The sequence below is a fragment of the Ambystoma mexicanum genome, chromosome 3p (genome assembly GCF_040938575.1).
Source record: "Ambystoma mexicanum isolate Mex_15411 chromosome 3p, UKY_AmexF1_1, whole genome shotgun sequence".
Lineage (NCBI taxonomy): Eukaryota > Metazoa > Chordata > Amphibia > Caudata > Ambystomatidae > Ambystoma > Ambystoma mexicanum.
Genome location: NC_090925.1, coordinates 757,870,930 through 757,886,441, shown reverse-complemented (window position 1 = coordinate 757,886,441; position 15,512 = coordinate 757,870,930). Strand labels below are relative to the sequence as shown.

At 47.1% G+C, this 15,512-nt stretch overlaps 2 long non-coding RNA genes across 2 annotated transcripts in view; one reads left to right on the top strand and one right to left on the bottom strand.

The window, feature by feature from the left end:
* The window catches only part of LOC138580814 (uncharacterized), a 126,867-nt gene that overhangs the window by 40,205 nt on the left and 71,150 nt on the right, over positions 1–15,512 (bottom strand). The window lies entirely within an intron of this gene.
* LOC138580815 (uncharacterized) overlaps positions 1–15,512 on the top strand; it is a 146,932-nt gene that overhangs the window by 80,856 nt on the left and 50,564 nt on the right. Inside the window, exon 2 of the long non-coding RNA XR_011304350.1 lies at positions 10,655–10,753. This is a non-coding gene — a long non-coding RNA (uncharacterized lncRNA). The remainder of the gene's footprint in view (positions 1–10,654; positions 10,754–15,512) is intronic.

Genomic DNA, 15,512 nt, shown 5'->3' with positions numbered 1-15,512 from the left:
CCGCAATAGAGGCATAATTGCAGCTGTTTTCTCCTTTCCCGCTTCTTTTGTGTTAGTGGTCCTTTCAGGCCCCCTATTTGCATGGGTTCCCCGGAGTCTACTCCTTTGGTAGGAGTTGGTGGTTTGGAAAATACTCGAGCATCAAACTTGGAACGATCGGCCTTCCTGTTCTGCAGTTTGTGGTCAATTTGAACGACTAAGTCAATATAGTCCGAACAGTCTTGCGGGGGATTCACTACTTGGGCTAACACATCTTTGAGCTCTCCACGTAGACCTCTATAAAACAGCGTAATCCTTTTGTCCTCAGGCCATCGAGTTTCCACTATCAGTCTGTTGAAAGACGCAATATAAGCCAAAAGGTCTTGATTACCCTGTCGCAATGAAAGGAGCTCATTGTCCAAGGCCTGCCCCTGTGAATGTCTTGCAATCAGTTTTTCCATACTGAGCTGAAAAGCTTGGAAATCATGGAGAACCGGATCATCTTGATTAACTAGAGGGATCAACCAGTCTGCCGCATTGCCACTAAGGTACGAAAGCACGAAAGCTACTGGATCAGTTGGAAAGGCTGCTGGCCGGCATAAGAAGTGCAACCGGCACTGATTAATAAATACTGCAAACCTCTTTGGGTCACCAGAAAATCGTTCGGGCGGAGCCAGAGGTACATTCCCAGGTAGGTTGATCTGCACTGGGTTCGTAGAGGATGTTGAAGGAAGATTTGCCCCTGATGCGGGTAACGGAGTTTGTCCGGCTTGTGACTGTAGCAATTGTCTAGCGAGATCGTCTGTTCGCGCCTTGGAAATAATCAGTTCCCTTCTTAGAGCATTCGTTTCCTGACGGGCTGCATGCACTTCTGCTCTTAGTTCCCCAAGTAACTGGGCTAGCTGGTCGGTATCCGAGGTTTCCATAGCACCTGGGTGGGAGTTTTGCGATTGGCTTTGCGTTCTGTAACGCTCACCTGATTCCCGCAGAGGCGCCGGTCTTGACTGGGTGAATGCCGTATCTTCAAAGGTGATGTGTAACACACGGTTGGCTCTTTGGGCTGGACCTCTGTGCACTGTATGTCTGACTCGAAGAGTAAGATGTCTGCAGATAGAAAATATGGGATTAATGAACTGGGGTTATTGGGTGCCTCTCTCCTCTTCCCTTTCTCTTCTCCTGTAGAACCCCAAAGGTTAACACCCTCACCTTAGGTAAGTGAACGCCGAGCTCTCCATCTGCCTTGGGGCAGGGTGCCGTAACCAGTTTCTTCACTGGATAAGGGTGAGGCCTCTTCACCTCAGAGGACTGCTGTCCGTCGTTAACTGCACGAACGGTAAGTTATGGGCACTTCAAATGTCTTAAAAGTCTTTTGTAATGATATCTCTTGTTTTGCAGGGTTCCGGCGATGGCGGATGGCGGGCTGATGAGAGTTGAGGATCGAACCCACGTGAGGAATAGCAGCGCCTGGAAGCACGTAAGTAAGCGCTTGTAGCCTGCTTCACGATGCGCACTAACTTTCCCTTTTATCTTGCAGGTACAAGTTCGGAGCTTTAGAGAAGCTGAAGGGTGCTGGAATACCCACTGGATTCGGCGTGGGAAGGAGTAATGGCACGTGAGTAATAAAGTTGCCCAATGTCTTTAAACGCACCTTCTTTTGTCTTTCAGATGCGGGATGCAGCGCCGAAGGCCTCCGCAGCGTGCGAAGCGCTGGTAAGCTTTTGTCTTTCAGATGCCGGAATGCAGTGCGAAGACCTCCGGAGCATGCGAAGAGTAGGTAAGCCTTTGTCTTTCAGATGCCGGAATGCAGCGCGAGGCGTTGGTGACAGCCGATGGACCAGGTAAGAGATGCGCTGCCACGGAAGACCGTAGTGCTAACCTGTTCTTTCTTTGTCTTTACAGGTGCTGCTGAAGACTGGATTCCAGGATGGTAAGCCTTTGTTCCCTTAGGCCCAGGATCAGAAGCAGAAGACACGATGAGCGTTCTGCTGCAGAGAATGCAGAATAACGCAAAGCAAGATTCATCCATCGGGTGTGGTTTAAATAGCCTCCTGTAGTGCTTAGGTGTCTCCTTCCACAGCCACGCCTAGGTAAGAAAAGAGTTCCTGCTTTCCAGAAGAGTTCCAGTGTTCTGAACCTAGGGAGTGGCTCCTGCCCCACCCAACAGGAAAAGTAGTCCCAAACAGAAGAGGATCAGGGGCTCAACTGGCAGGTAAGTAAGCAGCATGGTCTGCTGCAGGTAAGTCCACCCAAGCATTATGAGCCCGGCGCTTCCAGCGCTGGGACTGGGCATCTTTATGAGCCTGGTGCCACTGGCGCCAGGACAGGGTCCAAAAGGTCCCAATTGGGACTGGCTGGCACTCGGAACCGGGGTTATGGGTCTGCTTCCAAGGGAGTCGGGCAAGTCCTGATCTTTTGGAAGCAGAGATCATGACGGGTATACCATGATTAGGAAAATAGGAGTTCACTATACAGCTCTCCGTCTGCTCAATGGTGCCCCAGAGTACCATATACCTTCCCTCTTTATCCGCTTCCACACCCAATACTCTAAAGGGCACCCTGGGATTAACCCAAGTGAACACTCCCCTTGCATACTTGGAGTATGCTTCCCGTGTCCGTTTCCCCCCAGTGGTCTTTTAATTTAGCCATGGCTTCTGCCGTGAGGTGTGTTTCTTGGAGTAAGGCTACGTCTTCCTTTTTTCTGTGCAGGTAGGATTTGACTCGATTCCTGCGTAGGTAGGTGCCCATCCCTCTCACATTCCAGTTCATTACTTTAAGTTGTGCTGCCATTATTCATTGCATTCGCATCTTTAGTCGACGTCCCAAATCGCTGGTCGCCATTTGAAGCTGCTCCCTCTATGTTCTGAGTCCCCATTCCCCAGTTGTTGTCATTGCTTATGGCCCCCAACCCTCCATCCCTTCTCAGCCCAAAGACTTTAAAACATTGAGAACAATAATAACAATAAACACAAACCAAATAACTGCACCCAGCGAATGCATCATGTCTGCCACGCTCGGGCGCCCCAGCGCCATCTTGTCCCTTCCAGGGCATTGAGCGCAAGGGTTCACATTCTGGCAATGGGCCTGCACTGGTTGTTTCGTTGGTTAGGTCCTGGTGTTCTGGCAGGGAGGCCGAGCATGTCTCTGAGCCGTTTCTGCTTAGTGTGGTATCTCGACATCCATGGATCTTCAATGTGCAGTTCGTTAGTAGAGTTCCAGTGCAGCCGCTTTCCCAAACGGCCACGTGTTAGTTTGCATTCCAGCTCTTCAAGTGACCGGTTCTTTCCCTTCCGCTAGGTTGTTGTGCTCCAACCACATCTGGGCTGCTGCTGGTGTCTCCAGAAATATGGCTCTCCCTTTGTGAATTATCTTCAATCTAGACGGGTACAGTAGCATATATTTCAGATTTAGCTGCCTGAGTCGTGCCTTGATCATGACAAAGGAGTTTCTTGCACTCTGTACAGCCGGCGTGTAGTCGGTGTAGATGGTTATCTTAGAGGTGCCACGCTCAATCACACCGCCCTCCCTGGAATGTTTGAGTATGATCTCTCTGTCTTGAAAGTTGAGGATCTTTGCGATTATGGAGCGTAATATGAGCCCGTTGGTGGTCTTTTCTGAAGTGATCTGTGAGCTCGTTCAACAACAAAACCCTGTGATAACTTGTCTGCACCTATTTTCTGCTGTATCACGGTCTCCACATATCTTGTCGGGTTGGAGCCCTATGTGCCTTCCGGAATCCCCAGTAGTCGTATATTGCTGCGTCTAGCTCGCCCTTCAGCTTCCTCAGATCTCGCTTCCAGCATTGCGAATTTTCTTTCCAGTTCAAGTACTCTGGTTTTCAGGTCCACCGTGGCCTCCGTTGTATACTGGGGTCCAGTTTCAGTGACTGCTACCCTCTCCGTAAAGTTTCGCGCATCTTGTCTCATCAATTGCATATCTGAATTGATCTCATCTATCTTCGTGTCTATAAATGTTCTCAAAGCTGCAATGACATCTAGTACTTGACCGTCTCGGCTTTCTGCGTCTGATGTTTTGTGGGTCTCGGGTGCAGTTGCGCCTTCCTGCTGTGTGGGCCGTGTTTTCGTCACTGCAAAGGAGTCCATCATTGTGGTCTTTGATTTGTCTTTATTGGATGGCATTGTTGTTTGAGTGTTCCACGGGGCGATTATCCGGGCAGTGGGTCCGAGTCGTTTGTGCCCCACCTTTCGTTTTGGACTCTGTGTGTATCAGTTTGGTATCTTCTATGCCTAGCTCTTTGCACGCACAGTTGCTTCTCCCTATTGTTGGTTCTGCGGTACGGTTGTGTCTATTGGCAGGGCTCCTTTAAGTTTCACTTGTTTGTGTCTGTCTTGCCCAATGCCAGGAGACTTGCTGTCTGCTTATCAGCACTTTGCTCTTGTTGTTGGAGTGATTCGAAGCTCCACCACCTTGCATTTATTTGCTGTGCAGTCTCTCTTCTCACATCACCTTCCTGAGTTACTGCGCAATGCCAGTCTAGTTGCTGAGGCTTTGTTTGCTGATGCTTGTTTGTCAGTGCTCACCCAATGCTGCCGGACAAACTACATTGTTGTGCCAACCACCAGTTTGGTCCTAGCCTTCTTACATCCTCAGCCCCTTATCTGGCTCTCTTGCCTGCAGAATGTGCCTCTTCGCGCTTCATCCTTGGACCATACGGTCCGCGTCTGCTGGGTGTCTAGCTCTTTGTCGATAATTTGTTGCGTGCATCAGTGAGGTTTTTTACTTCCTTCTGTGCCTGTGTGCGTTAAACGGGTTGCCAAGTTGTGTTAGGCAGCTCTAAGGTGAAGAGTGGGGCACACGTCAATGGCTCAGGCAGCTGTGTTGGAGTTCTGTTGTGCTTTTGCTAGTTGGTATGATTCAGGTGTGTATTGTATGGCAGGCTCCGCTATCCAGAGGGTATGCAGTATGTTCCTTCCAGTCACACGACTTGAGATTACTGCTGAGATCAGGTGCCCCTCGGGTGTTTCCACACAGTCCCTAGTAGTGCCCAGCTCAGCCAGCTGCAGTGGTCTAAGTGCTGCACAGCGCACTATCCGCTGGAATGCTCCTTGTCAGCGTAGATCGGTTGGTTGTTCAGGGTCCCCCTGGAAGGTAGCGTGTGCAATTGTTGAGGCTTGAAGCCCGTAATAGCAGCACTTTCATGCAGGGGCGTTTGGAGGGGGGCCCACCTCGCACCCTCTACTCAGTGCTCAGGAAGTGAAAAGCATTGCCGCTAAGTGGAGTAGTTTATGGCTCCAATTGTTAATGGCCCCACAATAGTATGCCTCTCACCTCACTCGTGTTAGGGCTGGCTGTTACTGCTCTTCGTTCCACGCTGCAGCTTTCCTCCGGGCCACCCTCTCTACTTCTGCGGCAGTCCGCTCTCACTGGGCAATGAAGCTTCGGTTCCTGACTTCCCTGGGGCTGCCACAGCTGTTCGTCGTCTGGCGTTTGGGAGGTCAGTTCACGCTCCGTGTGCAGCTTGGCTCTTCGCTTCAGTCCAGGTTCGTCCTCGGACCTGTCTGAGTCTTGTTTGTGCCTCAGCGCCTCAGCTCTGCTTTTACTGCAGCGCTCGCCGTCCATGGCACCACTGCAGCCGTTGTACCTCTCCAGCAGCAGCAGTTCAGGACTGTCCGACTCCTATCGCGTTCTGGGTCTGTTTATTTTTTGCACTCACGACCCAGCACTCAGCACAAGATATTTGTCACACACTGGGAGGGCCCGCACAAGGCTTACCTGGTAAGTAGTTGGTTCCTCAGTAGACTGGCCGCAGTTCCTCGCCCATCACCCCAAATCGGCACAGGCTCCAGGTTTCGGCTGCCATCTTGAGAGACCCAGGGGGGAGTCTTTTCAGGAGGTCTACCTTGTTGTTCCCAGCTCCGATTTTGTTCGCGCTTGGCATGTACACGCTAAGAATTGCTTTATCAGCCTCTGGGTGTCCTTCACTTAGTTGTAGGTGCCGACTGCCGTTAGAGGATCAGATTTTAGGATCACGGCTGGAGATCAGCACTTCAGCCTCCCCACACCATGAGTGCCAGACCACTCTCCCTACAGTGGTGTATTATAATGCCCTGATCTCAGGCCAACCTTTGGATTCTATCCCTGCTATTTTGTCAAGGGCCTTCTGTACTTCTTTTAGAAGGCCTCTCTTACTAATGAAATAAAATAGGGAGGTCGACTGGTTCCACGCGGTGCCTGTCTCCACTCGCCACATCTCTTGGACCCGGAGAATGAACTGCGCAGCACCTTCCTGATCCCCCATAATGCACTGGATTATGGAATGTAAGTCGGGGTGTCAGGAAAGGTCCTCCGCAGGGCATCCTGCACTTGTGCTCGAACATTATTAAATTATGGCCATCATGAATGTTGTTACTTATAGTCACCCATGGGAAACCTGCTTTCACCCACTGAGTCTTATTGATCTCCTACTGCAGACACCAAAAGGCTTTTACTATCTCCTATAGCAAGGGGCACACCCGCAGTGTTTTTCTCAAAGGTGTAGATCCATTTTCCCGCACCCGCCGTGTGTGGGGGGAGGGACTTTAAGAGATTATTTTTGTCCATCTGTGCCCAGGCTACATAGTGGGGGTGCTCTTCTCCTTATGGATAAGGGGCATTTGAAGCTTTGATTTCACCTCCCCCCACCCCGTTCAACCCTGTCCCTTTCTTTTTTGCTAGGGCCATTCTTCCCAATCTGTTTTGGAGCCTCCCTTCCCATGTCTCTCCCACTTTAGGCGTGGCCCACTACAACTGCTGTATCCCTCCCACAGCACCTTCTCCCGATTCATCAAAATCACTCCAATACTCTTCATCCCTCACCAAGGCCACAGTGTTGTATCCCAAACTATCAGTTTCCCCTTCCCGTTCTACTCATACCAGCCGTATGGGCGCACTGTCAATCCTGAAAAGGAGGTCTGCTGATTTCCAGTCATCTTCTGGTATGGGAAGGGTCCACCTTGGTGGTTGGGGCCTTTCCCCTGACCCTCGTGTTGCTTCACACACAGCTCGTAGTCAAGCTAATTCTGTATGGGTGGAGGTTAATGCCACCAAAAGATCTTGGATACTTACTCCAGTGAGGGCAGGGGTGGTAGTTGATGGGTCATAAGGTGGCGGTGGGGCCTTTCTGGGTGTATTTGGCATACTTCCCCCAGATACATAGGTTGGATTTGTATACCCCTCTGCTGGTCTTGTGAGTAATGGATACATTTTCTTGGGTTTCTCTTCCCCCTTCTCCTTTCCTCGCTTGTCTCCCTTCATTACTGCTGGCACCTCTGACCCTTTTTCCCTCTTATTTGTGGCAGGAGTTTCTTTGAACATTCTCCACAAATCTAACACCTGCCTTCTGTTTTGGAGTTGCTTCCCTTTCTACTTCGCTGTCAGATACGTGGATAGGTGCTCTAATGTTCCTTTATCAAATGACCCATCCTCCGGCCAAGCATGTAACAATCCCTCTTCCTTGGTTTCTGCCACCCATTGACCATGATACTTCTTAATTTGTTCACTATAGAGTGGGAGGTGCTTGCAAAAATGGGATAAAGGGGTGTCCATCCCCATGGTTACGGATCTTTTACCTTTTGTGTTCAGTTCCCTCAATACTTAAAGGGCTTTTTCTTCCCTGTGCCCCCTTTGTTATACTTGAAGCCTTCTTTTTGCAACAATCAATAACATGTTATAACATCTATCCTTAACATCACCATATACTGCACAATTAAGTACAAAGAACATGGAACAGTTTAAAAACCACCAAAAACAGACCAAGAACCAAGAACAAAGAACAAAAAACATACACCCCACCCCCTTGTTTTTAGAGCAATATTCACTTTCTCACTTACTCCTCATTCACATCACGTCTGCTCCTCCTGAGCCTTCCTCCACATATATAAAAGACACTGAAAACAACAAGCTAAAATAACAAGTTAAAACAATAGCCACTACTTATTCCCGAGCCCTCCAATTACATGGGGCTCCTACTTTTATCTCCATATTTATTCTCCACAGTGGTCGGGACGGTGCACCGTGGCACCGCCTTCCACCCCCTCTCGGAGCTAGGTTCCCACATCTCCTCTGTATTTTCTCCTTATTTCTTTACTAAAAAACTAATGGCCATAAAAAAGAAAAAGCGCTTTGCTTCAATAATCATACAATTCATTCACATTCAACCCTTGAGTGCTTCCTTCAATCATACCGCTCAATATTCCCCAAATCCCACCATTTCTTTGTCCTTGCAATTTATACTCACGTGCATGTGTTCTTCCAAGAGCCTCCATTCGCGGTCTGTCCACAACGTTTGGACCTCTCTGTGGGGCTGCACCCGGCTCAGGCAAGCAGCAGGCCATTAGCAAAGCAGGAACCCACAAGAACCTTTCTTCTTCGTACTTGTTTTTGGGGACGGATCTGCCATAGGTGGGCGCGGTCTTGACGGAGAAGCCCTGGTTCTCACTCCAGGTATGGGGGACTCGAGGAAATCACAGTAAGGGGTCACCAAATGAAGGTGGACACCCAAACATGTGTCCTCACAAATGCAAAAGTATGATAACACGCCCCGTCAGGGAATGAGACCAAGAGAAAAGTTGCAAGGATAACGCACTTTATATAAAGTAAAGTATGCAAGCAAAGAACTCTGCTGTCCGAGAGCACTCTGCCAAAAGTTACACAGGCAGCACATTATAAGAAATTGTATCATTACATACAGTACAAAATCACAGTGTGGATTGGTGGGGCCGTATGGCACAGCCTGCTCTATAGGGGATGCCAGTCTGCAATTGTCCATTGTTTCCCAATCGATCGAGTGGCACGTGGGTCAGCTAGGCTCATCTCCGCGGTGAAGGTCAGGACAAATGTGAGAAATTTCTAACTAGCTAAGCTAAACAACAGGAACTGATAATATGAAAATAATGGCGACCATAAAAGTCTTGGCATGAATGGGGGTACTTAGAGAAAATGGGCTAATATACAGTCAGGGCTTCATTGATATCGGGGGCCCGCTCCCAGGCGTCTACCCTGCAGGTTTGATGTACTATTTATGTTCCCTGATGCTTCATGATACGAACAGACGCGTGATAGTTTGGGGAGAATATACTGTGGCACAGGATTAAGTTTATGGTGGGTGTTCTGGAATGGTCAGTGCGAGGGGGTCAGATGTGTATCAACATGATAGAGAGGACTTGTGGGGGTTGAGAGGGCATGGGCAGTTTAGTGCAGATGGATGGGCACTTGTGCAGGGACCTGCTTCGTTCTCACGCTCTGCAGGGAGCACTTTCTGTGGAAGTGATACTTAACAATCGCAACAATAAATGACTGGACTTCCGTGAGAACAAGGCTCGCACTGAGCTGGCAGGGGGTGGCGGTGTCTTGGGCTCTCTGTGCGAGGTGCTGGGGAAGGGAGAGCTGAGTTTACAAAGGGCTGATTTTGGGCATAGTAAAAAAGATGGTGTCTGCTCTAATACAAATTGGTGTCCGTTGTCCGAACTGTGAGCTGCATTATTCGTATAAGCGTCTATGTTATATCCTAAGAGGACGTCTCATGAGGGTGGGTGTCTCTCCCCCCCTTGGCCTACACATGCTCTATTTACTGTGGGAAAGGCTAAGGGGGTGGGATAGGACCATCTCATCCCCAATACTGTTCCTCTCCCCATTTCTCTTTCTCACTATTTGATATTTTTCTGACCGTTTACTATTCATTTCTCACCCTTTGTCCCCAGTTGTTTCTTATTCTCCCAATATCAGCCTGTTCTTCTTCTTATCCCCACATTATATTTCTTTATTTACTATCCTCCTATCTCTTCTTTTATCAATGACTTGCCATCTTGTTGTTCTCATTTCCATTTTTCCTGTCGCTCAGTTTCTCCCCATTCAACCGCTTTTTCTCACGTTCCCGCCCCATTTCTCCCACTGTTCTTTATTCCTTTTCTCTTTTAATCCTCTTTTGTCCGATGTTTGTACTATATTTTTTCTTCTCTTATTATCTTTTTTCTCTCTACTATGTCTCACTTTCCATGTGTTGCTTTCCTCTTCATTCTCATTACCTTATCGCAGTTTAAATGTTTTATTTTTCAAAGTGGTTGTTCGGTGATTGAGAACCATTATATCGTTCTGTTTATTATTTTATATATAGAGAGATTGTATGGATTTCTTGGGAGCAGTCACACTATGTATTTGTACAAAACAAAAGTTCCCCAGGTTTTGCAGCAAACTCAATGCACTCCCTTTGTCTTCCAATTTGTTTTGCCTCCTTTTTGATCAGTTCCTCGGTATGGAGTGATTTAAACAAATTGAAAATAATGAATTCAATTTTAACTAAAACTAAAACAACGACAATAGTATCAATTTTAAAAAAAACATGTGGGGGCGGGGTAAGTGGTTAAAATAGGTGGGGTTGGGTTTGGTTGGGTTTTAAACATAGGGAAACAGACCCCCCAATGAACCCCTGAAATAAAAAAATAAAGAAATTCGATATCTTTGCGTTGTTTTAGGTTTGTTGAAAATGCATTCTTGATGTATTCATTCGTTAAAATCACATGTAACCAATTCCTCTTCCTCTCTGCCTTTCTTCAACCTCCCTTTTTACTCTTTTTATCTCCAAGTCTCATCTCTCATTCTTCCCATCTCTCCTTACATTGCATCTCATATGTCTCCCTTTCTCGGCTCCTCTTCCCTTTTTACTTTCTCCGTCTCATCCCAGTTGGATCACTGATGTGTTATGAATGCTCGGAGGAGATCTGCAGCCCCAATCAGTGTACACCGACAGAGAACCGATGTATGACTTTCAGAGAAGTGGGCAGTAAGTACCCTGATTCCCTTCCTGATGAACCGCTTTTCTTTTAATCATATCCAAAGAGGTATATTTAAGCATATGGCACTGGGGATCCACCCTGCTGCTATTCATTGTGGGAGCTGAAGTATATCATTTCAGTAGGGTATTTTGATGCTTGGTCCAAAATTACTTTTTTAGGCGGGCTCAAGTGCTGAATGTTATTGAGTCTGTTTGGGTCAATGACGTAGAACTTCTTTACGATTAAAGGTTTTTAGTTCTTTTCAACTTTTAGTATATCACACAATTCATCATTTGTTACAAAAATGCAATATTTATTTTGTTAATAAAATATATCTTGCTTATGTTAAATACTCTTCTGTTGATTTAATAAAATATACATTTTTATGTATTTATATTTAGTTTCATAAGATATGTTTCTTAAGAAGTTTCCACCTTCACCACATATCTAGAGTTTGAATCTATATTACACAATCTTTTTTTTTTCAAAATTGTTTTTATTGTTTTTCAGTATTACAAGCTTTGCAGATATTCATATGTTACATGCTCTTGGGGCTTGTAATAGCACACAAGAAGAAAAACCATAGTTAATACAACTAAATAATAAGAAACAATAAAACTTTCTCCAAAAACAGAACAAACAATAGAGAGGGGGGGTGGGCCAGGTCCAAGGGAGGAACGGGAAGATTGAGTCTTTCACAGTTGGTTTATCGTAGAGCTGTCGGTATGTCTAGGTGCTTGGGCCCGGGAGGGGCTCTTTCAGGGGATGCTTCTGCGGATTTGTGCGACTTGGCCTGCAAGGTGTTTAGCGACTCTGTTTTAAGCGTAAGTCCTTCGGTTCTCTGGATGTTCGTAATGCCCCTTTGCTTTCAGTCCTGGGTTTCCATCCAACGCAGCGTTGGGGACTGTCTTGGCATGCCGGGGAATTGTTGTGTGTAGTCCAGGAAGGGGGCCCAGATACGCTTGAATTTGGTTCTGTTACCGAGTCTGATGGCCGTGACTTTTTCCGCTGCTGCTATTTCCCAGCATTTGGACCACCACATTTGTGTGGATGGACCTTCCGGGTTTTTCCATAGTCTGGCGATGGAAATCTTGATGGCTGTCAGGAGGTGAGAGCAGAGGTCCGCCATGCAGCTTGTTAAGGGGAATTGGCCATCTCCCGTCGCCCCCAGCAGCACGATTCCCCAGTCCCAGGGGATAGTGAGCCTGGTTATTGTTTTGATCTGTTCGAAGGTATTTCTCCAGAATTGGGTGGCTTTCAGGCAGGTCCAAAAGAGGTGGAACAGGGTTCCTCGGTCCGAGCAGCCCCTCCAACATTGTGTGGCAATGGCCGGGTTGCACTTGTTTAGGATCTCAGGGGTGCGGTACCACCTGAAGCAAACTTTGAACGCCCCTTCTTTGTTCGTCACACATTTGGAGCTTTTGTTTGCCCGGGTACAGATGTGATTCCATTCCTCCGGCTCGATCGTTCTTCCTATGTCGCCTTCCCATTTTAGCATGTATGGCTCTCCTTTGGTTGGATCCGTCCTGTCCAGTAGTTTGTATAATGTGGAGATTTTCCGCCTCGAAGGGTTGGCCGTGAGTGTGTGTTCTAGCGCTGTCAGTTCTCTACTGCCATGCTTCTTGGCTAGCTCGCTCGAGAGCCAGTGTCTCAGTTGTGTGTAGCAAAACCTTTCCGTCTCTGGGACCTGAAATTTGGCTTTGCACTCCTCGAAGTTCAGTGGGTATCCATTCTCAAAGAAGTCTGTCATGGTCTTCAAGCCCCCGTCTCTCCATTTCGTGAAGTGGTTTGGTGAGATTCCTGGGGAAAAGTCTGGGTTGTCCCAGATTGGTGTGAGGGGTCCCATTGTGCTTCTGCACTTCCATAGGCGGGCTGCCTTTTTACAGCTAGCCACTGTATTTCTCATTGAGGGCAGAGGGCCCGGGTCCTGGGTACCTTTGGTTTCTTTCATGTGAGGCAGCGCCTCAATCGGGGTCTTGCTCCAGTCTTCTTTCATTTGTAGCCACCGGGGTCGGTTGGTATGAAGTTTCCATGCAAAGGCAGGGGCCAGCTGAGCTGCGAGGCAGTACCTGGCCACGTCCGGGACCCCTAGGCCGCCCATCGTGGCACTCCAGAGCATGATGCGCTTCAGGATGCGTGACTTCTTTCCTTCCCAGACAAGGTGCGGTACGTCCCCCTGCAGCTTTTGGAGGGCTTTTTTTTCGAATGGTCACTGGAGTGCGAAGTATAGCAACCTTAGGATGAAATTCATTTTTATGGCCGTGATCTGACCGAACCACAAGATTTCTTGTTTTCTCCAGCGTTCCAGGTCGTTTTTTAACTCTTTGAGAAGTGAGGGAAAGTTTGTCTTGTACAGCGTCTCCGTTTTGTTGGGTATCTGGACCCCTAGGTAGCTGATGCTCCCCTTTGCCCATGGGATCCGATATTCAGCCTCCAGTGCCGTTTTGAGCTTTTAAGTTACATTGATGCCCATCGCTATAGATTTTGTGATATTTATTGTGAACCCTGAGGCTGTTCGGAACTCTTCCAAGGTTTGCCATAGGGCACCTATGGATTCTTTCATTTGGGTTAGTGTTAGTAGCACATCATCCACGTATAGGGCCACTTTGTAGGATTCCCCCTTGATTGTGAGGCTTTGTATCGCTGAGTTAAGGCGGACTCTGTTAGCAAATGGCTCCATTGACAGGGCGAATATAAGTGGGGACAGGGGACATCCCTGCCTTGTGCCTCTGGTTATGTTGATTCTGTTTGACCTGGCTCCGTTTAAGCGCAGTCTCGTGGAGGGGCTCTGGTAATTGGCTAGGACCCACTTTACAAAGTTCGGGCCAAAGCCGTAATGCAACAGGGTTTCCCTTATATATCCCCAGTCGAGCATGTCGAATGCCTTGTGCGCATCTAGGGAGAGGACTGTCAGCTCTGAACCCATCCTGTTTGCCGATTCTATTATGTTGACAGTTCTGCGGATGTTGTCCTGAGTGCCCCTCCCTGGTATGAAGCCTGCTTGATCTGAATGGATGATGTCGGGGAGGAGCGGGAATCAAAAAATAGGGCTCCTGGTGTGGAACCTATTCTACCCAGGAGGGTTAACTAGGAAAACAAAAGATACAAATGAATAGGTCCAAGGATGCTAGTCTCAGAACAACACCTCCACATGTATTATCAAACTCTGCATTGCTAAGGAAGGAATCACTCTTCAATAGTATGTTGTAGAGATAAATCTCATTTTTTTAATATTAGAGTTGTGTGCAAAAAGACATAAATCCAACATTTCGAGAAATTAAGGCATCAAAATGGTTTGCTAAAAACAGAACAATCAGACAAAAAAACAGAAAGATATTTACAACACACAGTGCCAAAAAACATTTTCTGGGACAATCTCCAAATTTTGTGTGTGCAACAAACCCGACTCCTATTAGGATTTGCCAAGAAATTCACATATTACAGTGTACATATTCAAGTCAACATTTGTGGAAAACACATAGAACAATGGTGGGTACACAAAATTATTTTTCTTGCGTAAACAGCATTAATGTGCTGTAGTTTTGGGGGGAGTAGTGCGTCTACACCAGGTGTTTCAGCCGTTTCTAGGTGGGCTAGTTGTGCCTCATCTTTAACACGGCCTTCATCAGGACGGAGTTCTGTGTAGATTGACGTCTGTGGTGCAAGGGAAGGAGACTACAGTCAGGGGGGTGTCTGAGCCAAAATTATTTAGTTTGAGTGAATCACGTGTGGTTGATGTAAAATCAAAAAGCACATAGCTTACCTATGGGGTAATAGATTTCACAGGCGCTAAATTTGAGATCTGCTAGCCGCATGGGCTGGTCTCTGTATGATCCTGTTGCAAATAACAGAGAACGAGAGAAGCAAAGGGAGGTTGAAGCTAAACATGTCCCCGTTTAAAAAGGCATGAAAAAAAGTTCAGGGAAAAAAGTCTTACCTCTCGCTGGAGGTCGAAAAATGCTGATCCAGGGTGGTATCAGTGGGAAACAGACACGGCTTGCACAGCTAAAAAATATATATGGCTCAAGGTGAGTGTGGTTACCTAGTAAACACTGTCTCATATATATATAGCAGTAAGTGCAGGGTTTATTTTAAAGTACCTGTGAGGGTTGCAGCATGGGCAGCCTGTCTGCAAAAAAGTACGAGCTGGAGCTCCTCAGGCTGCTGAGTCACAGATGAGACTGCAGGGGCCTGACTGCAAAGCGTTGGTAACGCTGTTGCTAGGTCCCTGTAGGTATTTATATGTGGGCCATCTTGGAATGGCCCTAGGATCGAGTGGGAAACAAAATGATGGATTCTGCTCCATCCGGGGGGGCACAAAAAAAGCTCAATCAATTTTGGGTGTGATTAGTGTCAAAGCGTGTCTAAAAAGTTAATTTAGACAATATTGTTGACAAACAGTTGTCATGGCAACCGTAAGCATTGCGGATTGGCATTGGTTTTTTATACTCTGAAACAACATAGCTAATGGCCCCATGAGGTTGTGATTACCGAAAATACTTCATTTCAATATGTTGTGGTATGGATCACAAAATGTGTATGTGTCTCAGGAATCTCAGCAGAGAAAAACCATTATTAAGTAAGTGGACCGTTTGTATTGTATTACTAACAGCCCGAGAGGGTGAGAATTAGGGCGTGTCGCCTGGAAACTTAATACATAGTTTCATAATGACAGAAAACATTTGGAATTAACAAAGAAAGTGTAGTTTTTCATGTAGGTGATTTCATACATTGACCAAAAAAACACACGCAGTGCCATAATGTCTA